The sequence below is a fragment of the Procambarus clarkii genome, unplaced genomic scaffold (assembly GCF_040958095.1).
Source record: "Procambarus clarkii isolate CNS0578487 unplaced genomic scaffold, FALCON_Pclarkii_2.0 HiC_scaffold_137, whole genome shotgun sequence".
Lineage (NCBI taxonomy): Eukaryota > Metazoa > Arthropoda > Malacostraca > Decapoda > Cambaridae > Procambarus > Procambarus clarkii.
Genome location: NW_027189170.1, coordinates 349472 through 377018, shown reverse-complemented (window position 1 = coordinate 377018; position 27547 = coordinate 349472). Strand labels below are relative to the sequence as shown.

The following is a 27547-nucleotide window of genomic DNA, read 5'->3' as shown; positions in this document are numbered from 1 at the left end:
TTCCCAAATCCTTTACATGTTTCTTTCCTACTATGGGCAAATTTGATTGTGTTTTGTACCCAGTATTATGTTTAACCCTTACACTGCTCAGGGGTCCTTGGGACATTTACACCCCTGTGCGCAAGAAAAAAAAAATTCACAAAATTTTTTTCGTCTTCTAAACATATTAATTTGTGTCCCCTGAGCACGGAAAAAATAATAAAAAAATCGTAGGTGACATATTTTGGGCGCAATTGACCGAGGAAGTCTGGCAAAAAGTGGGCGTTGACAGAGCGGTCGTCAGACCCGGTCAGCGTCACCCGCGTTGACAGATGGGAGTTGCCACAAAGATATTATTACTTAATTGTTTCAATGTCTCCGATTGATTTTTCCTTAGTTTTTTTGCAGTAATATTATTCAATAGTGTGTATTGTAATATATTTATATAATAAAAGTGGTTAATAATCGCTATACTCAAAAGTATGATGCGTGCGCCGGCCTTGGTTGCTCCAACAGTACTGTGCCTCTCACACCTGAGAATATTGCCCACGATTTTTTTTTTAAATGGCATCTGTTTACAAGAGCCCTGAGGAAGCTACTGTGAACCCCGTGTAGCCGCTGGCCATTTGAATCAGGCCTGGCACCCTATGGCGTATATATATGCCATGCGCACCATGGGACATGTTACTCAGAGCGTATATATACGCCATGCGCAGTTTAAGGGTTAAGGTTCTAATTTTTGCCGTATCTGAGTACCTGTAATTTATCACTTTTAAACATCACGTTATTTTCTGTAGCCCAGTCGAAAACTTTATTAATATCTGCTTGTAGTTTTTCAATATCTTCAGCAGAGGTAATTTTCATGCTGATTTTTGTGTTATCTGCAAAGGATGTTACAAAGCTGTAGCGCCTTCGTGGCGGCTAGGTCCGTATTCAAAGAGCTACCCTAAGTGGAAAAACCTTCGTAAGTTCATTCTGGGATTTAAGTGTGGTTTCGACCACTCGTAGCTTTACGTAAACTGGATATAAGTCATTTTTTCTCTACTACATAACACTGGGATCGATTTATGATATTGGAACATGACCAAAATATTATAGCTGGTGAATCTAGTGAAGAGGAATCCTTCGTGTTAGTTATATATGCATTCTCTGCTTGAAACTTGAAGTAAATATGTGTTTGATGATAGTAGAATTAGTTTTATAATAGCAAGATATTATACCTGTAGTTATTAAGTAAATAAACACTGGTGAACATGAAATATGAGAGAAGGTGATGAGCCCTGCCTGATGGTATCATTTACTATCACCAAATGCCCCTGTTCACCTAGTAGTAAGGGTGTACCTTAGCTATACATACCCATTTCTAATTTATTTAGTTTGGTTTTATTTTGAAATTAAATCTGGGTGATACATAAAATAAAAATATGCTGCACAAATGATGTTAGGTAAGGAGAAGGGTAAAAATGTCACAAACTTTATTCATTGAATACTTAAAGGTATAATTATGACTATATACTGTAGATTATTAAAAAAGAGAGGGAAGTAGGGGTCCAAAACCTCTTCCTGTTATACAATTTGGGTGTGGAACAAGTAATTATCAAAAGAAGGCACCATGCCGGGAAGGCTATGTAGCAGTAAGGCAGTGAGGTGAGGCAGCTACTTATTTGAGAAATGCTTATTTTATTTACCTTATAAGCTGAGGCAACTTATTTTATTTGAGGAATACTCAGCTGATTCCTCTACATTTAGCATGGAACAAATTTGTGTCCAAGACCTCTTCCTGTTACTCAATTTGGCTGTGTGTAACCAAACTAGAAGTGCTCTACAAATCAAGGGACCCAGAATGTGGAATGACCTCCCGAATCATGTCAACGGCTGTACCTCTCTCAACCAGTTTATGAGTTAAACCAAGTACTGCCTAATTAACTCCATGTAACCTAACTTACCTCCTAAATGTCAACCCATGTCTTGCTATTTTTTAAACAACGCTGTTCACCAACATGTGCAATTGCTGATTTATGCTATGTTAACCCCCTTTTTGTATTTTTTATTCCTTCTTTCAACACAATTTATACCTAATCCCGATTACTATTAAGTTTTAGTCTGTTTTTTTTCCCCCCACACCTTGCCCGAAATGCTAGAGTATTAGTGGCTTTAGGTATTGTATGTACTAGCTCTGCCTATAAATCCAACATTATGTTTGTAAATCAACTGTATGTACTTTTCCTGAATAAAATGTATTTATTATTTATTTTTTAATCAGTAAGTATTAAAAGAAGGCACCAAGCTGGGAAGGCTATGTAGCACCATTGTGTGTAACAATAAACCAAATTTTTTTAACAAATAATGCACCTGTATGGGAAAACAAATCCTGTCAGCTGTAAAAATATTGATGCAGTTATTTAAATGAAAAATATAATGAAAGAAATATTACTGGTTTATTTTTTCCTATCTTTTTGTACTGTACAGTATATCCAAGGAAGTGAAAAATTGAGACATAATGCACAATTTAATGAATGATTAGCATGGATTAGCAGTTCAAAAGAAATATGACTTGTATTACATATCAACATGAGATCTTAATGATCCATGGTCAACATGATTTAATAAGGATAATACAGTACTGTATTTGTAATACAAACTATAATTTAAAATCTTTATTACTGATTTTTTTTATTAAGAAGATTAGGTATACACAGCAATGTGCTGCTACCCTATTCTATATGGAATATTACACAGTGTAGATAAAAAACAAGCTATAAGTTTATCTAATACTCCCATCTCACAGGATGGTTAGACATACTGTACATGGAATCAATTTAGAAAATACCAGCCTCAATACAAAAAACAAATCAACTCTGACTAAACAACTCTAAGCAATTTTCACAAGAGGTGAGCACTGAATCATGGAGACATTATATTATGATTACTCTTACCAGTTTCTACAAAACTCCTCTCAAACAATGTATTTTTAAACATGTTTAGGTATACACAGCAATGTGCTGCTTCCCTATTCTGTATAAAAGACCACACAGTGTAGATCAAAAACCAGCTACAAGCTCACCTCACAGGATGGCCAGTCATACATGGAATTAGGAGAGAACAAAATACTTAATGCTGATCTATTAGCCTCCACTGGCAAAATCTGGGTGCAGCACAAGAATATCTTCCAATATTCCTGAGAGTATGAAGTAATTACAGAGCTCAAAATACCTCATACCATTTGGTATGAAGTCACTGATAACAGGACAATCACAGATATAGTGTTGGAGAGTATGTTCTCTCAAGTAGGACTGAAAACAGATGTTTTTTTTCCACCAAGAGGGCTATAAACCCATGGAACAGCCTACCCGCTGAAGCCTTAAATGCCAAATTCCAGCTAAAAAATATAATTAAGACAATTGGCGGGCCTTCAACAAGCCGCCGGCTTTCTGTCCTCTTCGAGGTCACTAGATAGTTAGTGGCCCTTGGGTAAATTCAGTAAATATATACAATAATTGTCAGCGCATCTTCCGAGCAACAAGGACAGCTACACAGTATCTCTTAGAATTACGTAGGTAAACAACAAATGTAACATATTTGTTTACTACAATGTCGGTGCTGGCTGTAGAAGTTGAAAAAACATTGTTTTACTTCGAAATATACTAATTTTATAAGAAAATTCGACGTAAATAGGAGGCAGTAGAGCTGCGATAAGCCAGCGCTAAATCTTCAATATGAAGAATGTTGCTGCTCTCTGATTGGCCAAACGAAACACAGTAGTGACCTCTATCGGCACGCAGGTGAACCAACAATTTTTCTTCCTAAGTATACCTTATTGAATCGCACCTAAGCATCTTCTTAGGGCGCACTTAGGAACCTTCGTAGCAAACCCACTTACGAAGAAATACACAGAGCTTCCTGAATCTAGGTCCAGCGACATAAAATATAACAATGAAATAGTAGCTGGTAACTGTAGCTGAACGAAAAATTAAATTCCAAATTGATTAGATGTTTTTCTAAATATAAAGATCGCCCTGAAGGAATTTTATGAATTATGGACTAATTAAACAAAAAAATAGGTAATTTTACTTGAAGAACAGATACCAGAGAATAGTTAGTGAGTACATTTATATTGTATAATGGGAGAAAGCCCCTGGTAGCCGCGAATTAAAATAACCACCTACATTAATTGATAACTAGGAAATTGTATCTGGAAACTTTATCTGAACGAAAACACAATACCAATTTGTTTAGATGTTTTTCTTAATATAAAGATCAACAGTAAGGAATCTTATTCATTATGGACAAATTAACAAAAAAAAAACGATAATTTTCATTGAGGACCATATATTAGAGCATACTTAGTCACTTATATATTAAAAGTATTGTGTATTTTGAACCATTGAGGTTGTAAACAAACAGAACGGCCTACCCGAAAAGTCGTAACATAAAATGTTGCATATGTTTGCTAATTTATTATTTGATAAATGATTATTATTAATTTACGACAACTATAGAGGTTTCCCATTAGTTAAATTGCTGTAGTCTGACTAAATGCTACTACAAAACATATATAAATCCTGGGAAAGTCACAATGACCAGCGACATTAAAGCATAGAGGGTTAAATAGTAACAGGCAACTGTCGGCGAACGAAAAATTCATTTCCAAATTTATTAGATGTTTTCCTAAATAGGAATAGGCTGGATAAATAGATCGATAGGCTGGAATTTTCTGGATTATGGCCTAATTAAGGCAAAAATATATATATTTTTACTTGAAGAACAAATATCAGAGCATAGTCAGTGAGTTATAGAATAATAAGAGTGTGGTATTTCATTGTATAACAAGAGATAGTCCATGGAAGCGAAAATAGACGTAGTTTTACACAAAATAACGTCCAAAAACAGCCGTAGAGTCAAACGGCAAATGTTGACGTTCTTTTTTAGAGGACAGGTTGACTATGCAAGGCCCGATTTGCCTAATAAGTCAAGTTTTCATGAATTAATTGTTTTTCGACTACCTAACCTAACCTAACTTTTTCGGCTACCTAACTAAACCTAACCTATAAAGATAGGTTAGGTTAGGTTAGGTAGGGTTGGTTAGGTTCGGCCATATATCTACGTTAATTTTAACTCCAATAAAAAAAATTGACCTCATACATAATGAAATGGGTAGCTTTAACATTTCATAAGAAAAAAATTAGAGAAAATATATTAATTCAGGAAAACTTGGCTTATTAGGCAAATCGGGCCTTGGCTACTAGGCTACTAGGTACATGGCATTCTGGCTACTAGGTACGACATATATATATATATGTATGCACAACTCTCCTAAACACGAGAGTCAAGTATACAACTTTAGAACACTTTCCCACCAGGAGACTCGAACCCTAGCCAGCACAGAAGCCTTCCAGCAACTGGCATAACAGGTACGCCTTAACCCTCTCCACCACCTGCTCAGATCCCTAAAAGAGATGGTAATTTCGGAGTATTTAAATACCACAAAGATCACCACCTCCCAAGAGCACTAGAGCAAGTGAGGGGTCATTTAGACGTTATTTTCATCAAGTCCCTGTTAATATGGGAAGACACAGTGTCTATGCTTAAGGCACAACTCTCCTAAACACGAGAGTCAAGTATACAACTTTAGAACACTTTCCCACCAGGAGACTCGAACCCTAGCCAGCACAGAAGCCTTCCAGCAACTGGCATAACAGGTACGCCTGTTATTTTTGGGAGGTGGTGATCTTTGTGGTATTTAAATACACCGAAATTACCATCTCTTTTAGGGGTCTGAGCAGGTGGTGGAGAGGGTTAAGGCGTACCTGTTATGCCAGTTGCTGGAAGGCTTCTGTGCTGGCTAGGGTTCGAGTCTCCTGGTGGGAAAGTGTTCTAAAGTTGTATACTTGACTCTCGTGTTTAGGAGAGTTGTGCCTTAAGCATAGACACTGTGTCTTCCCATATTAACAGGGACTTGATGAAATTAACGTCTAAATGACCCCTCACTTGCTCTAGTGCTCTTGGGAGGTGGTGATCTTTGTGGTATTTAAATACTCCGAAATTACCATCTCTTTTAGGGGTCTGAGCAGGTGGTGGAGAGGGTTAAGGCGTACCTGTTATGCCAGTTGCTGGAAGGCTTCTGTGCTGGCTAGGGTTCGAGTCTCCTGGTGGGAAAGTGTTCTAAAGTTGTATACTTGACTCTCGTGTTTAGGAGAGTTGTGCCTTAAGCATAGACACTGTGTCTTCCCATATTAACAGGGACTTGATGAAATTAACGTCTAAATGACCCCTCACTTGCTCTAGTGCTCTTGGGAGGTGGTGATCTTTGTGGTATTTAAATACTCCGAAATTACCATCTCTTTTAGGGGTCTGAGCAGGTGGTGGAGAGGGTTAAGGCGTACCTGTTATGCCAGTTGCTGGAAGGCTTCTGTGCTGGCTAGGGTTCGAGTCTCCTGGTGGGAAAGTGTTCTAAAGTTGTATACTTGACTCTCGTGTTTAGGAGATCGAGTTGTGCCTTAAGCATAGACACTGTGTCTTCCCATATTAACAGGGACTTGATGAAATTAACGTCTAAATGACCCCTCACTTGCTCTAGTGCTCTTGGGAGGTGGTGATCTTTGTGGTATTTAAATACTCCGAAATTACCATCTCTTTTAGGGGTCTGAGCAGGTGGTGGAGAGGGTTAAGGCGTACCTGTTATGCCAGTTGCTGGAAGGCTTCTGTGCTGGCTAGGGTTCGAGTCTCCTGGTGGGAAAGTGTTCTAAAGTTGTATACTTGACTCTCGTGTTTAGGAGAGTTGTGCCTTAAGCATAGACACTGTGTCTTCCCATATTAACAGGGACTTGATGAAATTAACGTCTAAATGACCCCTCACTTGCTCTAGTGCTCTTGGGAGGTGGTGATCTTTGTGGTATTTAAATACTCTGAAATTATCATCTCTTTTAGGGGTCTGAGCAGGTGGTGGAGAGGGTTAAGGCGTACCTGTTATGCCAGTTGCTGGAAGGCTTCTGTGCTGGCTAGGGTTCGAGTCTCCTGGTGGGAAAGTGTTCTAAAGTTGTATATATATATATATATATATATATATATATATATATATATATATATATATATATGTCGTACCTAATAGTCAGAACGAACTTCTCAGCCTACTATGCAAGGCACGATTTGCCTAATAAGCCAAGTTTTCATGAATTAATTGTTTTTCGACTACCTAACCTACCTAACCTAACCTAACTTTTTCGACTACCTAACCTAACCTCACCTATAAAGAAAGGTTAGGTTCGGTTAGGTAGGGTTGGTTAGGTTCGGTCATATATCTACGTTAATTTTAACTCCAATAACAAAAAATTGACCTCATACATAATGAAATGGGTAGCTTTATCATTTCATAAGAAAAAAATTAGAGAAAATATATTAATTCAGGAAAACTTAGCTTATTTATTTATTTATTTATTTATTTATTTATTTATTTATTTATTTATGCATATACAAGAATGTACATAAGGAATGTGAGGATACAATTATGGTAATTACAGTCTTGTAAAGCCACTAGCACGCGCAGCGTTTCGGGCAGGTCCTTAATCTAAGAAAATTTTAAGGAGGTAAATACTTGCAAAATTTATAGACAAAAAAATGATAACAGATTACATGGAATGAAAAAAAAAAGATGAGAGAAAATTATAGGTACAGTATATTAAAGCACATAGGTAGCTATGATTGATTGCAATGACAGCTTAAAATGGTAGTTGACAACAAATTGGTAGGCACAATACAGCAGAAACAATATAAGATTGATTGCAATGACAGCTTGAATGGTAGTTGACAAAAATTGGTAGTCACAATACAGCATATGGCTAGCACATAAAAGAAGACAGCAATGAACACAATGATAAGGTTGTTTGATATTACATAAAAATTAGGAGATTGGGTACCACTAGGTACAGAGCAAATTTAAAGCTCAGTGTAGGAAACTAAATAGATGAAGTTAGGTACTTTTTGGTTTTGCTTTTAAATAAGGCAAAAGTTTTACAGTTTTTCAATTCACTAGGGAGTGAGTTCCATAGACTAGGTCCCTTAATTTGCATAGAGTGTTTACACAGATTAAGTTTGACCCTGGGGATATCAAAGAGATATTTATTTCTGGTGTGGTGATAATGGGTCCTATTACATCTGTCCAGGGAGAGTTTCAGAGCATGGTTTGCATTTAAGAACAGGGTTTTGTAAATGTAGTTGACACAAGAGAATGTGTGGAGGGAGTTAATATTTAGCAAGTTTAGAGATTTAAACAAGGGAGCTGAGTGTTGTCTGAAAGCAGAGTTAGTTATTATTCTGATAGCAGATTTTTGCTGTGTGATGATGGGCTTAAGGTGGTTTGCAGTGGTAGACCCCCATGCACAGATACCATAATTAAGATAGGGGTAGATTAGTGCATAATATAGTGAGAGGAGAGCAGAGTTAGGAACATAATATCTGATTTTGGAGAGTATACCAACTGTCTTAGAGACTTTCTTAGTTATGTGTTGAATGTGGGTGCTGAAGTTGAGTCTCTTGTCTAGGAATAGGCCAAGAAACTTGCCATCATTTTTATTACTGATGTTAATGTTGTCTATCTGTAGCTGAATTGCATTTGATGATTTGCTTCCAAATAAGATGTAGTAAGTCTTTTCGATGTTTAATGTTAGTTTGTTCGTTGACATCCATAAGTGGACTTTTTTTAATTCATTATTCACAACATTATTTAGTGTATGTGGGTTGAGGTTTGAGTAGATAAGGGTAGTATCGTCAGCAAACAATATAGGTTTGAGAATATTAGAGACATTAGGCAGATCGTTTATATATATAAGAAATAGAAGAGGTCCTAAGATGCTGCCCTGTGGCACTCCAACGGTAATTGGTAGAGTGGAAGAAGTTGTATCATTGATGGTTACATATTGGTGTCTGTCACTAAGATAGGATCGGATGTAGTCAAGGGCAAGGCCTCGGATTCCATAATGCTGGAGTTTAAATAAGAGGTAGTTGTGATTAACAGTATCAAAGGCTTTTCTTAGGTCAATGAAGAGTCCAATCGGAAACTCATTTTTGTCAAGGGCTGAGTAGATAATGTCAAGGAGACTAATGATTGCATCATTGGTACTCTTTTGGGACCGGAAGCCAAACTGGCAGGGGCTGAGTATGTCGAATTTTACGAGGTAGGAATAGAGCTGTTTGTAAATAATTTTTTCAAATATTTTTGATAGAATGGGTAGATTTGATATTGGTCTATAATTGTTTATGTCCGCCGGATTGCCTCCTTTATGGACTGGCGTTACTCTTGCTTTTTTGAGGATATCAGGGAAGGTGTGACACTAGATTTGTTGAACAGTAGTGCTATGGGTGGGACAAGGGCATGGGAGGCTCTCTTGTACACAATGGACGGAATTTCACTGGTGTTCCCTGCCTTGGTTTTTAGAGAGTGTATGATGGACACAACATCTGCCGGGCTGATTGGTGAAAGGAGAAGAGAGTTTGGATAGCTACCCGAGAGCGGTCCATAGAATTACCCCAATCACCCAAATCAGGCCAAAACTACCCAAAACGTATTAGCATTACGTAAGTAATGAAGAAATATGGTATATTTACTTACTATAATGTTGGTGCTACACGTAGAACATGATCAAACCTATTTTTCTCTGAAATAATCTAATTTCATAACGAAATGAGACGTAAATATGTGAGAGGTGACGCCATAGGAAGTCGACGGTCCAAGCGACAATTGTGTGGAGCGACTTATCCAAGAAATATGGTCGCCAGGAGAGTGTTTGCTGCCATATCAGCCTCCTGTACACAGTGATCCAGTCCTTTTCGTTCATTGAACACCGAACCCTACACGCCCTCTGATATATTGCTTAATTAACAAATATTCACAAATAAAGATTATATTTGTATATGTTATCAGAAAGGCAGATATAAAATAGTTTTTGTGAATCCATCACAGAGATTATACCTTATTAGAGAGGAAAAATATTCATACTTTAAACAAGGCTTCATGGCCGACGCTCTCCTTACCGATATGGGAACTATGACCTTCCGAAGATCAATGTTAATTTAATCTAGATATTGTAATAAACGAAGTTTTCTATGTCATCATAAAGACATAAATATAAGCTGCATGTTAATACTTTGGCATAAATATAACTGAATTGAAAGTCCGGACACATGAATAGTCGCATTAGGTGAAAGGAAATGTACCCAACCATTTCCATTTACCCAACCAGTTTGTGCACCCTATACTCATCCTCTGTGCGGTAATTTATTGTGCATCCCATACTCATCTTGTTACCAGTAGTTTGTGCAACCCATACTCATCCTGTGACCCGTAATTTATTGTGCATCCCATACTCATCCTGTTACCGGTAGTTTGTGCAGCCCATACCCATCCTGTGACCTGTAATTTATTGTGCAACCCATACTTATCCTGTGACCTGTAGTTTATTGTGCAGCTAATACTCATTCTGTGAGTCATAGGACATTGCGCAACCCTTTCTCATCGTGTGAATCTTTGTTTACTTTGCTCTCCATATTCATCCTCTGCGCGATAGTTTCTTGTGCAACCCATACCCATGATGTGAGTGGTAGTTTATTGTGTACCCTATATTCATCCTGTGAGTATAGGGTTCACAATTCTTGTTTGGATTCTTGTAATGTTATTTGTCTATTTGTAGTCACAGTATTTGTGCGCCCCTTGAGGGACTTGAATTAGAGGGGGGTTGAAATAGCCTAAGCTACTCTATCCCTTTGAGATTTATTTATTGCTTATCTCAATAAACATACTTGAACTTGAACTTGGGTACACAATGAGTTCATTTGTACTCCATACTCATCATCAAGAAGTGTATTTTACCAGCATTGTAATATAAATTAAGAATAAAAGCTTAACTGGATTACAGACCCATAATCAAAATAAGAGTCATCACTAATTATCATGACAAATTCTCTAGGCTACACTTCCGCCTTCGACAAGCTGCCGCCGGATGTGGGTATAGTTTATTGTACACCCCCGCACCCCCAGTCCTGGAAGGGCGGGCATTGGGATGTGGACATGTGTACCATTATTCCCCCCCCCCCCCCCCACACACACACACTCGATCCTCTCCTGTTAATAATAATACTAATAATAATAAAAATAAAAATAATAACGTTAATAAATATTATAATTAAAACACTTACTGTAATACCCTAGTGCTTGAATGAAGGTGAAGGAAAGACCCAATAAATGTGTAAGTGTATTAAAAACCAAATTTTCGTTAGGTGAGCTGGCAGGTGAGCACCACTTGCCAGCTCACCCAGTAATGAACATCACCTGCACACTGCACCGAACCACTTGCCAGCAGGTGCAGAAGTACGATGGAGAGAGCAAAGTATACCATATTTCAAGTATAATATTAAAGATATATTTAGGATTTAATGTTTTCGTATAAAGTTTCAATAATACCTTTATTTGATTTTTTTGTATTATTTTCTACCACAGACGTGGCCACACATTAACAATGCTAACCATCATATATACATTTTCTTCAGTCCGCCATGGACTCTAACCCTTTCCACTACCGCCCACAAGATGGGTATATGGTGCATAATATAAGAACTAAACTAACTCCATTGATAGAGTTAGAGATTTGTTAAACATATAGTTCAGGGATTTATTGAACAATCAACCACATAAGGTGATTGTAGTGTTTTTAAAATGCTAGGCTAAGCTACATACGTAAATACATAAATACACAGATTTACGTATGCCCAACATAAAGTGTTCGATGTGTCTTTTACATAGTGTCATTAACGTGCATTTACAAAGGTGAAATTGAATTCTGAACACATACATACACATATATTTGTCTCTTTTACTCTGACAAGGTGAGATAACTGATAGAGAAACTAGTGTGCAATTAAGCACTTAATCACTGAAGGTGATTAAGGTGCTTTCACAAGCTCAGGTTATAGAGTTACATCACATACATTCATTGTATAATTGATACGTTACATCGTCAATCTAGGGTACAAGTTCAATATATCATCAAGTGTTCCAGTACTCAAATAGTAATTACACAGTTTAGCATAGCGCTTCATTCATGTATGTAAGAGAGAAGATTGTTCAAATATATTACATGCACATCCGGTACATCGTCCACCTTCTTCTACAGAACCGTCGGTATAGCACTGATACACATCGTTACCCATACTCTGAGTACTTTCAGTGATGCTTCACAGTGTTAACTGTTTTAATAATGTAGAGTGTACATTATCTTTCTTGGGTGCATTTACAAAATCAACTGCTAGATCCAAGTTATCCCATGGAGTAATTGGTTGATTAATCGTTAATTGAGTTGGGTACATATTTAATATTTTGATGGAGTTGGCTACCTTGTAGAACCAAAATGCATTCACGCCGAAAACTGTGCTAATAGACAAAATTATGGTAGAGATATGGGTCTATAATTATCTGAGTGTGCTTTGGGGATGGGAACAATGACACTGTCCAATCATCAGGTAATACTCCTTCACTTAAACTCATTCTGTACAACACTAAAAGTGGATTACCTGGTACTTGTGAGACTAATCTCAGTAAACTGTAAGTAATACCGTCCTCTTCAGGAGCAGTTGACTTATTTGATTGTGCTACACAGCCTTCCCGGCTTGGTGCCTTCTTTGGTAATTACTTATCAAAGGCAGCTCCATACGAGGAGCTGCCTCGTATGGGCCAATAAGTCTTTTGCAGTTACCTTCATTCTTATGTTCTTACTTACATTTACTGATCTTTATCATCATCATCATCATTTACAGAAAGAAATTAACATAAAAAGTAGTCATTTTAATACACAAAACAGAAGTAGATATTATGTAAATTATGATGCAGGATAGGATCACTATTAAGAACTTAATTATAAACCACAATGTTTTATATCGTCAGAAATTCTGATACATACCATATATTTTCAAATATTTACAATTAAAGTATTTATTTAGGAAATAAGTATTTTAGTTACCCTAGTTAGCTCTGAGAACACACATTGTTGCAGCAAGAATTTCTTCCCACTAATCTGAGCGATGCTAATGACCCATTGGACTTGTCATGAACAACAATCAACTACAGCACCATCTATATCAGAAGATATTCAAAATATTCTTGATGTCATTCAAATTGTCAATACGAGAACAGAATACATAAGAGTTAGTTTAGTGATGTCAAAGGAATCATATTGACTGACCGAGCCCCATTGTAAATATCCGTGGCTTCCTGACCATAAAGGTACCGCCGCGGATAAGGGTAAGGAGGGTACCGTCGAGGGTAAGACACCGGATGTACCCCATATACAAGCCACACTAGCTATTAGTTCATATAAGCTGACAACTTACCCAAATAAACATTACTTCCTAATTATATATATATACATATATATATATATATATATATATATATATATATATATATATATATATATATATATATATATATATATATATATATATATATATATATATTATGTAAATTATGATGCAGGATAGGATCACTATTAAGAACTTAATTATAAACCACAATATGTTTATATATATATCCTACTCACACTCATCCTAGCACAGTAATTTATTGTGCAACCCATACCCATCCTGTTACCAATAGTTTGTGCAACCCATGCTCATCCTGTTACCTTTAGTTTATTGTGAAACCCATACTCATCCTATGAATGGTAATTTATTATGCACCTCATACTCATCCTGTGAGTCATAGGACATTGTGGAACCCTTTCTCATCGTGTGAATCTTTGTTTACTTTGCTTTCCATACTCTGCTCTCCGATAGTTTCTTGTGCAACCCATACCCATGATGTGAGTGGTAGTTTATTGTGTACCCTATACTCATCCTGTGAGTATAGGGTACACAATGAGTTCATTTGTACTCCATACTCATCAAGAAGTGTATTTTACCAGCATTGTAATATAAATTAAGAATAAAGGCATAATCTTATTATGTACCCATAATAAAAATAAGAGCCATCACACTATAATTTTCATGACAAACGGCCTAGACTCCACTTCCGCCTTCGACAAGCTGCTGCCGGAGGTGGGTATAGTTTATTGTACACTCCCGCACCCCCAGTCCTGGGAAGAGGGGCATTCGAATGTGGACATATGAACCATTACCCCCAACCCTTCCCTCTTAATAATAATTGAAACACTACACTACACACTATATGTTCATTTAATATTTCAAGTATAAGACTCAAGATATATTTAGGATTTAACGATTTAACATTGTCTCAATCATACCTTTATTGCACTTTATCATCATTATTTACAGAAAGAAATTAACATAAAAATGTAGTTAATTTTAACATACAAAACCGAATTAGAACATTGTTAATTTTGATGCAGGATCACTATTAATAAGAACTTAATTATAAACCACAATATGTTGTATATCATCAGAAATTTGGAAACATAATATATATATATATATATATATATATATATATATATATATATATATATATATATATATATATATATATATATATATATATATAAATGGAAATTTAGCACATTTAAATAATGTTATTAAGCTTAAGAATAAATTACATAAAATTAACATAGTAAAATGACTGGGATACAGATGGATCAGTAATCACATTACAAGTCCAATTATTTCCTAACTGAAGTCTGTAACGCACTATCATGTCATATTTCATAATACAAATTAGGTAAGAGATATGCAATATCAACACAAAATCGTCAGCTACTATTTCCAAAACACATTTATTATATAGCATTAAACTGCTCTTTCACTTCGGGGGCGCTTACGCTGATATGGTTTTTTGGCAATTCCAAATGTTTTTGGGATTGAAAAAATTTTGTTTTTGTCATACATTTTAGTATTTTCATTATAAGGTTTTCTTGATATAAAGCACCATAAGTAATCTCTCTTTTCATCTTTAGTTTTTTGGTCCCAAACTTCCTTAGGAACCAGGTACTTATCTAAATTGGATGATATTATATAATTGCCTTCTCCGTGTAATGCTCTCCTCAGATCTAGCATTTGGAGCGTTGAAACATTGCAAATTTTTTCAATTAATTCTGGCAGTTTTTGGGGTTTCCAATCAATAGTCAGTTTCAGGATATGGTTTAGTGACTCACAATTGTTATTAGTCCATAACGTGTCCATTTTGGCTTTTGCGTGAGGTACACACACATAATTCCATAAAGAAGATTTCAAACGACTATCAAAATAATCTTTGAACTTTGGGTATTTGTAAAAGTAAAATATGAGATTGTTGATTCCCCTTTCAAACTGATCCTCACAAACACTTCTAACTAACCCACTTGTACCAAATATTTTCTTTTGGATACGAATCCTATCGGTGTTCGTGCATCCAATATTATCCGTTAAATAGTGGCGAACATTTTCTTTCAGATGGTTACTACACAATAACAATGTTGCCTTCGGAAAACAACACATAAGTGCCTTTCTTAACGCGATTTCCTGATCACTACCAATCATTACATTCGAGTTGTTAATACAGTTATCGAGTTTGCCTCTTAGGTGGGAGAAAAATGATAAGTAAGTCTCGTATTCACCATCCCAGTGTAAATACATGGGCCCAAGGAATATAGGGTTGCTTGATTTTTCTTTTGTTACTACAGTAGTGTTCTTGTACACAAGTGTTGTTAAATAACAAGGGCCAAGATTGAAAGTCCTGTCAACACCGATAACATTAGGGTTTTCCATTCCTGCAGCACACAAATGTTGCTTGAGATCTTCAAGTTGTTCCTTGGAATACAGTACCACACAGGGGACTTCGTTCGGCTTAATAATTATCTTCTTTACATAATCATGGGTATTAATCATGCTAATTACATGTAAAACGTCATCAGCAACATTGTGCCTATGAATGGCCCACTGCCTTTTGACGAAAGGCGGTGGAGTTTCTGACGGGGGAAGGAAGAGACAATTGCGCATCGCGTCCCGCAGGCGTGGTGCGGCCAGCCTGGGTGGCATACAAGGCGCGGGAAGTCAGGTCCCGCTCTCACTCCCTCTCCCGACCAGGTCCAAGATTCACGAAGCGGCTCCACGCTCAGCACCACGCCTCATCGACACGTGGGCCAGTACCCTTACCACTTCTACGTTTTGTTTACTGTGTACACGGGATTTCTCAAGCAATCGGACTCCCTCTCCGCTACTATGGTCCCACAACTGATATTCTCCGATCCTTTGGGGCCTTCCACATCCCAGGCCGGTACCGCAGGGGCCCCCTGCCCTACCCAGCAAACCCTAAGGTAAGAGAGTTTCCTGTACAAGTTAGTCAGGACTACCCCCAGTGCTGGCGTGTGTTTGCGCCGTCCCTCGCGGCCCGTTCGTTCCGCTTAGCTAGTTCCCTAGGGCCTTCCGCCTGCTTGCCTCCCTGGGGTTGCTGGCGTTCCTCCAGGTCGGGACTGGTGCGCTGGTTATCTGCGGCGACTTCATGTGGCCTGGTTTCGGTGGTCCTGTGCCCTGGGGCCCGGCCCTATTGCGTGCTCGGTGGACCATTCGTCCCAGGTGTGCCCTCCCCGGTTTGCTGTGCCCCTAGGCTTGCCCTAGGGGCCATGTTTCGCCCGCGCCTGGCCGTGCGTGCGCGGCCAGGCTCCTTCTGTGGTCTGGCATCGCCCTCTGTGGCGACGCCACGCGGCGGTTTCCGGGGTTCTGAGCCCTGGGGCCCAAGCCCGGTAGGCGGCGCCCACGTGGCTTTGAGCTCGGTGAAGCACTCGCCCCAAGGATGCCCTTCGTTTCCTTCTCCGTCCCAGGCGTTTTCCCCGGAACCTGGTTTGTTGCGCCCTCTTGGCTTGGCCCTAGGGGCCAGGGTTCGTGATGCACTTGGACGTGCGTGACCGGCCAGGTTCCCTGCGAGCGTCCTGGCGTCACCCTGGTGGCGACGCCTCCTGGCCGGGTTTTTAGTTGTCTTTGTCCCTAGGGCCCGACCCTAGGGGCCCATGCCAAGGACGGCATCACCCACGTGGCATGGAGCTCCAGGAGCGCTTGCCTTGGGCTGTGTTCGCTTCCTTCCTGTCCTTCTCCCTTTTCGCCCTCGGGCAGGAGACGCCCTTGTGGCGGCGGTGCCCCGGTGGGTAGGCCCAACACTTTCTTGTTATTGGCTGACTTGCGTCAGCCGGTGTCGTCCGGCGTGTTCTTCTGATGTTTGTCTGGACGGTGATGCCCTGCTTGTTCGTCCCAGTTGTTTGTCCGTCCGGTGTTGCTCGTTTTGTCCGTATCTAGGCGTTTTGCCTGGCTGGGGTAGATCAGCCTGTTCGTTCCTAGACGTTAGTCTGGCTGGTGTAGCACAGCCTGTTTGTCCCTGTAGTTTGTCTGGCTGGTGTAACCCAGCCTGTTCGTCCTAGACGTTTGTCTGGCTGGTGTAGCCCAGCCTGTTCGACCTAGACGTTCGTCTGGCTGGTGTAGCCCAGCCTGTTCGTCCTAGACGTTTGTCTGGCTGGTGTAGCCCAGCCTGTTTGTCCTAGAAGTTTGTCTGGCTGGTGTTGCCCAGCGTATTCGTCCCTAGACGTTTGTCTGGCTGGTGTAGCCCAGCTTGTTCGTACTAGACGTCTGTCTGGCTGGTGTAGCCCAGCCTGTTCGTCCCTTGACGTTTGGCCGCTTGGTGTAGCCCAGCTTGTTCGTCCCAGTTGTTGTCTGGCCGGCGTAGGCCAGCTTGTTCGCCCCAGACGTTTGTCTGGCTGGTGTAGCCCAGCTCGTTTGCCCAGACGTTTGTCTGGCTGGTGTAGCCCAGCTCGTTCGCCCAGACGTTTGTCTGGCTGGTGTAGCCCAGCTCGATTCGCCCCAGACGTTTGTCTGGCTGGTGTAGCCCAGCTCGTTCGTCCCAGACGTTTGTCTGGCTGGTGTAGCCCAGCTCGTTCGCCCCAGACGTTTGTCTGGCTGGTGTAGCCCAGCTCGTTCGCCCAGACGTTTGTCTGGCTGGTGTAGCCCAGCTCGTTCGCCCAGACGTTTGTCTGGCTCGTGTAGCCCAGCTCGTTCGTCCCAGACGTTTGTCTGGCTGGTGTAGCCCAGCTCGTTCGCCCCAGACGTTTGTCTGGCGGGTGTAGCCCAGCTCGTTCGTCCCAGACGTTTGTCTGGCTGGTTTAGCCTGCTTGTTCGTCCCAGTCGTTCGTCTGGCTGTTGAAGCCAGTCTGTTCGTCCCAGTTGTTTGCCTGGCTGGTGTAACCCAGCTTGTTCTTCCCAGTCGTTTGTCTGGCTGTTGAAGCCCAGCGTGTTCGTCCCAGTTGTTTGTCCGGTCGGTGTAGCTCAGCTTGTTTGTCCCAGTCGTTTGCCTGGCTGGTGTAGCCCAGCTTGTTCGTCTCAGCTGTTTGTCTGGCTGGCGCAGCCCTGCTTGCTCGTCACAGACGTTTTGTCTGGCCGGTGGAGCCCGGCTTGTTCGTACACGGATGTTCAGTCTCATCCGGTGATGGTGTAGCCCGGTGTAGCCCGATCTGTTCGTACCCAGTCGTCTGGGATGGCCGGTGTATCCCGGCTTGTTCGTACCCAGTCGTTTGGGCTGGCCGGTGTATCCCGGTTTGTTCGTCCCCAGGTGTTTGCTGGCCCCGGTGTCCCACGTTATGTTCGCCCCAGCCGTTTGGCCTGGTCGGGGTAGACCGGCCCGTTTGTACCTTTACGTCTCGTCCACTCGGTAGCCGCCTGTTGTTCCTGCACGTACACGTTCCCTCCTGTTTCCCTGTCCTGTCCTCCAGCGCAGGCGCATGCCGTCGGGCGGTCTGTCCGCTTGGGTGGGCTATGTTATGTTATTATCTTTTATTTAAGTTTCTAAATTAATTATTGCATTGTTCAGCTTAGTTATGCCTTGTATTTACTTACTATTCCTCTAGCAGCGTTAATGCAGTGTCCATTGCTGTGGGATACTCAACTAATCTTGTTTCACTTTTGAGAATATTATTGCTAGGCTAGCCATTCTCCCTTGATTAATACTGTTTTAATAACCATTCCATCCCTTGAACATTACAGTTTTACGCTATCCAAACCATACCATGCACATTACTGCTTAACCTACCATCCTATCCCTTGATTAATCCCGCTTTAAGCTACCAAATCTTCCCATGATTACCACTGTTTCTTTTATTTGTTCAGCTTATATGCAAGTACATTATATTACGGTCTTATTCTATTATTAGAATATATTATTCCCCTCCCGTTCTCACTGTTCTGTTCTACTCCTCCAGGGTAGGCGCATGCCGTAGAGCGGTCTGTCGGTTTGGGTGAGCTACGCCATGTTATCATTTATTTAAGTTCCCTAAATTAATTTATTACTTTGTTCAGCTTTCAGTTATGCCTTGTATTTACTTACTATTCCTGTTGCAGCGTTAAGGCAGTGTCCATTACCGTGGGATATGCAAATAATTTTGTTTTCACTTTTGAGACTATTATTGGTTTACTCTAGACCATCTATTCCATGAATAAGTACTGTTTAATTAACCAATCTATCCCATGAACTTTACAATTTTAATCTATCCAAACTATACCATGCATATATTACTGTTCAACCTAACCTTCCTATACCTTGTATAGTCCTGCTTTAATCTACCCAAATTATCCATGATTATCACTGTTTACTCTTTTATTTGTTCAGCTTAAATACAAGTATATTATATCTTTTATTTGTTCAGCTTAAATACAAGTATATTATAATACGGTCTTAAGCTATTTACTTGTTCAGTTTCAGTTTGTCTTGTATTTACTCCGCTATTTATTCTCTGTTTCTAGCACTGCTTACGCCTCATGCCTTTCTTACTGTTTTGGCCTCGCTATGTTATTTATATTATTTAAGTTTCTAAGATTAATTTGTTACATAGTCCAGCTCCAGTTATGCCCGGTATTTACTTAATAACACTGTTGCAGTGTTAAAGCAGTGTACATTTCTAGTGGGATACTCAAATAATTTTGTTTTTACTTTTGAGATTATTATTGTTTGAATTCTTCTATACTATACCACGATTAATACTGTCTTAATATAAACAAACTATACAATGAGTAATACGGTCTTATTATAACCAAACTATACCATGAATATTACTGTTCAATCTATACATGAATATTACTCTCTTAATCTATTTTAACTGCTCAGAGTTTATTACATTGGTTTTATTACGATAGCATTGGCTATGTCCGGTATTCTCAATCACTATGGACACTTAACTTTACCTTGCTTTTGTCTACTTGTGTATGTGACGGTTGCCGGTGCGGCAGCTGGGCCTCCCTGCCTGTTTTCCCCCGTTAGACCTGTCGATGCTTACTTTTTCATTTTCCGCAGTGGCGAGAAGCCGGATCACGCAGCAACTGCAACATGGAAGAGGGCTCGGGCGACGTCGCGTGAGGACAACAGCGCAGTGGGGTGAGGACGCAGCCGGCCTTCGCTTCGCCTCCCCCCCTCGGGGGCCTCCTCGGGCGGCTCTGATGTGCACGGCGACCACACTTCCCAGAGGCCACTGCCGGCAAAGCGGCGGGTGGCACAGCGTCGCAGCCTCCACCTTTTTCGGCCGACGATTGGACGACGCTGCAGGCGCCCATCGCGCAGGCTCGGGGGCCCTCTCATGTCACAAGCCTTCAGGGCATGGGAACCACCGAGGCAGACCCTGCCGCGGCTGCTACAGCCGCCCCTGCCCCCCACCTTCACCGACCGTCGCCCACGGGCCAAGGCCAGGGGGCATAAGTCGAGGCGATGTGCGAGCTCCTCCAGTTTGTCCTCCTTCCTTCCTAGTTTTGTAGCGTAGTTGCTCTGCCTCCCTGAGGTTTCCCTCGCGGCCAGCGGGCACTCGCCCTTCGGGGGGGGGTCCGGCCTGCTGGCCTGCGGGGTGGGGGTGCAGCGCCCGTCCCCAAGTGTTCCGCTGTCCGCAGCTACTACTTTGACTTTACAGACATTCTACTAGTAAGCCCTACCTTGTCAGGTAATTCCTTCCTTGGCGGCTCGGCCTCTGGCCTGGGGTTATTTTCTTCTCCAAATACATATCAGGCTTCCCCAGTCACTATGTTTTCTGCCGCCTGATTATTCTCCAGCTAGGGTTTCCCTTATGTTATGTTGTTCACTTTGGTGTCCTGTTATACTTAGTATTAGATTTGTTACATTCGCCTCACTGCTAATTCTAGACATTAGGACATTAGGTTTCTGCAGAGTTTGTTACTAGGCTATAAGATTACGTTTTTACTACGGGTGTACAATTTAAGATGCTTCGTGTACTTTGCGTTAGCCACGGCTATGTTATACATTTGTTAAGTCCTATTTAAAAGCCTGTTTTACTTCTGCAGAATTATTTATCATGTCAATAAAATTACGCCCCCAAGGCTTGGTGTCTTCCTTCCCCTGATCAGAAAATAGGTTTGCGTTCCTTTATCTTGTCATGATATTTTTTACTCCTTACCTGTTGGAAGTCTCTTGGGGCTAAACATGATTCTTCCATAAGCAGATTTTGATAAACCTCTCGTGGAGGTTGGATCTTAACCATCTTGCCTATATTTTCTAAAACTTCAGGCCTGGTCCGAACATATGGAATGTTGTTTTGTGAATTTCCATGCATCGTCTCTCCTGTTTGCTTGCCACAGTATTCTACAATAGCTACAGACTCCAGCTCTTCAATAACAGTTACTCTTTTCTTAAAGCTTTCCTGCCCTTTGAGGACTGTGTAATAACGGTGCATTGTGATGAGAGTATCTGGGGAGGGCTGAGGTTCTAAGGGAACCCACTGCGTTTTCCCTTTTGATAATACTCTTTTACAAAATATCTCATTTCTCAAATATATTATCCTCAAACGATTATTATTATCCCATATGAATAAGGAGTTCACGGTAGTACCTCTGGCACTGTTCCACACTCCACAGTCGTCTGGAAAGGTCGACCGTGTTTTGGCGCCCTTAGTAAGATTATGTGAATTGTTAACCACATAAAATGTATCTTCTTTAGGCCCATTTGGGACACTTTTAAACACCTTGTTCTCTCGCAAATGCCAATAGACTTCTTCTACAGCTAAAAATTTTCCATTGCGAAGCTTGCCAGAGCTTTCGCTATCGTTATCAGTCGACAATTGAGGTTTTTTTTAACAAAGTGTGTGTCTCCTTAAAGTCATACTGTATTTTGGACACAAAAGTAGTAAAATCCTTTCCGACTGGAGTTGATGTATACATAGGGGGTACAGATAATGGTGATTGACACAAACTTAGAGGTGTGGATGTAATAGTGCTTAGTAACTGGGTACTGTTTATGGATATGTGACCCAGTGGAGGCAAGGACATTAATGGAACAAAATGGTTAGGTGTCCATGATTTATCCCCTTCCTTGAGATTGCCGCTCCACATAATATAAATGGGATCCTGCCTGTATCCCTCACACCGAGGGATAATTTTGGTATTGAGAATACCTATACATTTGTCAAGCAAGGGGCCTCGTAGCCTGGTGGATAGCGCGCAGGACTCGTAATTCTGTGGCGCGGGTTCGATTCCCGCACGAGGCAGAAACAAATGGGCAAAGTTTCTTTCACACTGAATGCCTCTGTTACCTAGCAGTAAATAGGTACCTGGGAGTTAGTCAGCTGTCACGGGCTGCTTCCTGGGGGTGGAGGCCTGGTCGAGGACCGGGCCGCGGGGACACTAAAAAGCCCCGAAATCATCTCAAGATAACCTCAAGAAGCATGCCGTTGACAGACGGATATACAGATATTATTTCTCTGTTTACAACAGAACTTGCTGCATACATTGTCATAACTGATGAATCTTTTCCAGGGATGGCAGAATACAGACAAACTTCATTGAAATCAGGAGACACCAGGTTTAAATCCGTATTATCATGCTGTGACATATACCAGTCGCATTGGTCTATTATTTCAATAGTAGTTCTTGCTCTAATTTCTCCTGATCTTGTCTCGTCCCCACACACAGCAAGTGAGATGGCATTGAATAAACAATTCCCATCCCCTTTAACACGAACTGGCATACGGCTGTTTATCGTTTGTCGTCCACAACTTTTAAGGATTTCTGCAGCCGTCTTGTCCTCAGAAAATTCAACATTTGCAGGAACCTTTATACACTCAAAAGAACCCGCAGTCCTCATAAGTATTTTCTCAAGACGGACTGCTACTCTAAGTTCCTCAATTCCGCGTACAGCCGATTTCGCCAGACGCATTTGAGCTAACTCAAAACTAAATTTACCATGTGACTGGCAGCACCTTATGCATATGTAATGCATTTTTATGCTGGCAAGATCCGTCCAATGTTCAGTAGATAACTTCTGGCATTCTACGTGGTACCGAAGGTGACAAGTGCCGCACTGGACACTCCGTGTACCACAAACTTCTTGGCAAACACCACATGAAGTACCCTGAAACAAAAAATAATCAAAACAATATTAAGTGCACTGAAGCAAAAAAAAATATTTAGTGCACTGAAGCAAAACAAATATTTAGTGCACTGAAGCAAAACAAATATTTAGTGCACTGAAGCAAAAAATAATCAAAACAAAAGGATAACAATAGTTGAGCAGTGGAGTTGCAGAATCTGTGATGAGAGTGACGGACACCGCCTTGACCACTAACTACGTGAATATGGACACCTGAGAGATAGTTGGTAATGTGATAACATAAGAACATAAGAACATCTTGTGTTGTGTTGATACTTTTAATACCCTATTAATATCCCCTTTGTTATGACCATTCACCTACTTGTAAACCTGTATCATGTCACCCCTAACTCTTCGCCTTTCCAGTGAATGCAACTTAAGCTTTGTTAATCTTTCTTCATATGAAAGATTTCTAATTTGGGGAATTAACTTAGTCATCCTACGCTGGACACGTTCAAGTGAATTTATATCCATTCTATAATATGGCGACCAAAACTGAACTGTATAATATAAATGGGGCCTAACTACAGCAAGATATAGCTTGAAAACCACACCAGGTGTCTTGTTACTAACGCTTCGATTAATAAATCCAAGTGTCCGATTTGCCTTATTACGAACATTTATGCATTGATTCTTTTGTTTTAAATTCTTACTAATCATAACTCCCAGATCCCTTTCGCAATCCGACTTCGCAATCTCAACACCATCTAGCTCGTATCTTGTAACTCTATCATCATTACCTAACCTCAGAATGAAGGTTACTAAGTTATGATTAGTAAGAATAAGTTATGCTAAGGCATAACTTATTGGCCAACCCGCGCCACACATCAGCTAACACCATACACCACGAACACCATACACCAATATCACCATACACCACTAACACCATACACCACTAACACCACACACCACTAACACCACACACCACTAACACCATACACCACTAACACTATACACAATTAACAGCATACACCACGAACACCATACACCACTAACACCATACACCACTAACACTATACACAATTAACAGCATACACCACGAACACCATACACCACTAACACCATACACCACTAACACCATACACCACTAACACTATACACAATTAACAGCATACACCACGAACACCATACACCACTAACACCATACACCACTAACACTATACACAATTAACAGCATACACCACGAACACCATACACCACTAACACCATACACCACTAACACTATACACAATTAACAGCATACACCACGAACACCATACACAACTAACACTATACACAATTAACAGCATACACCACGAACACCATACACCACTAACACCATACACCACTAACACCATACACCACTAACACTATACACAATTAACAGCATACACCACGAACACCATACACAACTAACACTATACACAATTAACAGCATACACCACGAACACCATACACCACTAACACCATACACCACTAACACCATACACCACTAACACTATACACAATTAACAGCATACACCACGAACACCATACACCACTAACACCATACACCACTAACACCATACACCAATAACACCATACACCACTAACACCATTCATCACTAACATCATACATCACTAACACCATACACCAATATCACCATACACCACTAACACCATACACCACTAACACCATACACCAATAACACCATACACCACTAACACCATTCATCACTAACATCATACATCACTAACACCATACACCATAAGAACCTCCAGATAACCCTAGTAATACCACTTCACCCCATCCACCTCACTCAAATGTAGATATATATATATATATATATATATATATATATATATATATATATATATATATATATATATATATATATATATATATATATATATATATATATACATGTATGTATGAGGATGTGTACATGTATATATATATAACATTAATAATTTTGTAACTAGCGTCAAAATTATTTATTTGCTTAGCTAAACAAACTAGAGGGTTCAGTTCCTGAATCGATTATGTGCCTCTGTAATCCTTTACATCACCGCCCACGGGATGGGTATGGGGTGCATAATAAAGAAAGAAATTGAATTGAATACCCGCACCTCACAGGCTTCACGAAAGAATTAACACGTAGTGAATAGTATGACAATGTAGAGTTGTAGACAGTGTATAACCACGACGGAAAATTAAAACAGGAAATTACTTAAGCACTTCCGTGTTAATCAACACATCAATCAAAGTATATTATGACGCGTTGATTATCACGAAAGTGCTTAAGTAATTTCCTGTTTAATTTTTCCTTTGTTCAACAAGCAATAATATAAAATAGAGAAGATGTGACTGTTTTTCACTCACAGTGTAATAAACTCATGGACCCACCCTCCCGCTGAAGCATGCCAAGACATTACTTCCAGCATTATTGTGGAAGGACTCAATTTACATGAGATTAATATTAGAATACAAATATATCTGGCAATACGGTGTTGATGTCAGTGAAAAAGATAAATAGTGTAAATTATGTAGTATGCCGCACGCCCACACCTTAGAACATTATGTATTAGAGCCTTCTGCAGTTGCCTTTGTTCTTTTGTTCTTATGTTCTTATGTATTGGGAGTGCTATATTAAGTTGGATTAGGGCATGGCTATTCCAAAGGAAAAAGAGAGTTAGTATAAATGGGGTTAAGTCAGAGTGGGATAATGTTGTTAGTGGAGTACCTCAGGGCTCTGTCCTGGGATCTCTGTTGTTTATAATATATATAAATGATTTAGATTCAGGTTTGAGTAGCAACATTTGCAAATTTGCCGATGATACGAAAATCGGTAGGGAAATTAATTCGGAGGAGGACTCACTATCACTTCAAGTTGATCTAGATAGGGTTTTGAAATGGTCAAAGGATTGGCAAATGCAGTTTAATGCTGATAAATGTAAAGTTCTGAGGCTAGGTAATGATGATAGAGTTACAAGATACGAGCTAGATGGTGTTGAGATTGCGAAGTCGGATTGCGAAAGGGATCTGGGAGTTATGATTAGTAAGAATAGAATAGAATACAAATATAGAAATAGAATAGAATGATAATAAAAGTATTAATCAAAAATAGAACGCTAAACAATGTGTATAAATTGGATAAGTTTAGACTTATCTTCGGGAAAGACTTGGGGAAATAGTGGTTCAGTAACAGGGTTGTTGATTAATTGGATTTGTTGAACCAATTACGCGTAGCATAATAGAAGTAGAATACCTTGATTGTTACCAGCGTAGGTTAAAAATATATATGAATGAGATAAATAGGATTGAGTGGATATAGATCTTACTTCATATGAAAGATTTCTAATTTGGGGATTTAACTTAGTCATCCTACGCTGGACACGTTCAAGTGAATTTATATCCATTCTATAGTACGGCGACCAAAACTGAACTGCATAATCATAACATAGCCATGCCCTAATCAAACTTAATATAGTACCTCCAATACCATGAGCCTCTATCTTTTTAATCAGTCTTTCATGTGGCACTGTATCAAAAGCTTTGCTAACACATAACACATAACAACACATAATGATAAACCAAGACCTTCCCAACCTTCCATGGTTGACCTTCAAGACCTTCCATGGTTGACCTTCCCAACCATGTTAAAGACTGTACCTCTCTCAACCAGTTTAAGTTAAAAACGAAGCTATACCTAATAAATTCCATGTAACCCACCTTACCCCTCTGTTGTCAACCCATGTATGTTTTTTGTTTTTTTTTGTTTTTCAAATCAACGCTGTTTGAATGTAATTTTCTGTAATAATTTGTAATTGTATTTGTGCTGCTTTTTCAACAATGTTCCCCCCTCTTTTACCTCTATTTTTTATATGTACTCATCACATCTTTTCTTTTTACCCATTAGTTTTAAGCTTTAGTCATTAATGTTTTTCCTGCCCGAAACGCTTTGCGTAATAGTGGCTTTAGGCATTGTATGTACTAGCTCTATCTATAAAGCCAACAAACTTTGTAAAATCTCTTTATGTATGTACCTTACCTAAATAAAAATTATTATTATTATTATATAAGAAAAACGAAATTAATGCTGTTTTCCTAAACTTCTGGTGTATAACAGAATGTGTTTAACTTACCTTGGAGTCCATTGTGCTCGTCAAGCTTCGTAGGTGAACTGTTAAGAGACTAAAATATTTTGGCACAGGCACTTGTCAAGAGTAGAATAGGCG

The 27547-nt window shown here is 39.9% G+C and overlaps 2 long non-coding RNA genes across 2 annotated transcripts in view; one reads left to right on the top strand and one right to left on the bottom strand.

Annotated features, from left to right (window-relative positions):
- Positions 1 to 27547, bottom strand: part of LOC138360977 (uncharacterized) — a 197579-nt gene that overhangs the window by 100497 nt on the left and 69535 nt on the right. The gene's annotated exons all lie outside the window — the stretch shown is intronic.
- Positions 14833 to 20688, top strand: LOC138360978 (uncharacterized). The gene is made up of 2 exons (XR_011226738.1): positions 14833 to 19226; positions 20279 to 20688. It is a non-coding gene; the product is annotated as an uncharacterized lncRNA (long non-coding RNA).